The following is a 1346-nucleotide window of genomic DNA, read 5'->3' as shown; positions in this document are numbered from 1 at the left end:
GATGGTATATTGAAGTGAACAGTTAATGATTATAATTTTTTATGCTCTGATCGATTTTGCGTGCTTGTGTCTGGTGGTCTGAGCAACTGATTTGAAGGTAACAGTATATAATGGAATTACAATGGTGAATTCCTACCATCTTGTCTACTGAAACTGTATTATCCTAATGGTTTTTTGAATAATTATTTTCTTATTCTTTTTAATGGGTTGAGCAATCTTTCATTCTTGCATCTGGTAATCTGAGCAATGTAGTTGACAATAGTGATATGCAATGGAACAATCACTGTTGATTTGTATTATTTTGTCTTGAGACCCTGTATCTCATGGAATGTTCTTGCTTTGGTGTGTTTATGTTCGTGATACTGGTATGCTTCTACTGTTCTACTTTTTGTTTGTTTGTTTCTCATTTATTACTCTCTTTAAAAGAAAATAAATAAATAAAATAAAATGGTTTAAAAAAGAAAGAATACAAGGGTATCTACTATCACCACTGATGTTCAATAGAGTTTTGAAATATTAGCCAGAGCACTCCGGTAATAGAAATAGAATAACGTAAGCCATTCTGAACAACAGGAAGAAGGCAGGGGACATCCAATCCCATATGTAAAGTTATTTTACAAATCTACAGGGATAAAAACAGCATAGAATTGGCAAAAAAAAAAAAGAAAGACAAAGAAAGACAGAAAGAAAGGAAGAAAGAGAGAAAAAGAAAGGAAGGAAGGAAGGAAGGAAGGAAGGAAGGAAGGAAGGAAGGAAGAAAGAAAAAAAGAAAGAAAGAAAGAAAGAAAGAAAGAAAGAAAGAAAGAAAGAAAGAAAGAAAGAAAGAAAAGAAAAGATCAATGGAACAGAAGAGAGGGTACAGAAACAACATCAAGCACATTTGGCTACAGTATCTTTGAAAAGGGTCAAATCCTTTCACTGGTGGAAAAATAGCTTCTTTAAAAATGGTTCTACAGATTATCTTTTATCGTACACCAACCTAAAAGAAAAATGGATCAAAGATCTCAATGTAAACATTGAAATATTTAATCTGCCAAAAGATGAAATAGATAAAATTCTTGAAGACACAGGCATATAGCCAAGGACTTTCTGAACAAACCACAATAGGATGAGAAATAATACCAAAAGTCAACATATGGGATTATATCCATTAAAAAAGCTTTTCTGTGGAAAAGGAAACCAAGAGTGAAGAGTTTGAGAGAAGAGACAATGCAGAGAATGGGAGAACATTTTTTGCTAGCTATTCATCAGACAAAGAACTAATATCTAGACTACATAAAGAACTCAAATTTTAGAAACTTCAAATGTAAACACAATACAAAATGGGCACCTGAAATGTATTGACA

The sequence above is a fragment of the Chinchilla lanigera genome, unplaced genomic scaffold (genome assembly GCF_000276665.1).
Source record: "Chinchilla lanigera isolate Chin_1 unplaced genomic scaffold, ChiLan1.0 scaffold00003, whole genome shotgun sequence".
In the NCBI taxonomy this organism is placed as follows: domain Eukaryota; kingdom Metazoa; phylum Chordata; class Mammalia; order Rodentia; family Chinchillidae; genus Chinchilla; species Chinchilla lanigera.
The sequence above is the reverse complement of the archived record's forward strand: the minus strand, read 5'-3'. Positions refer to the sequence as shown.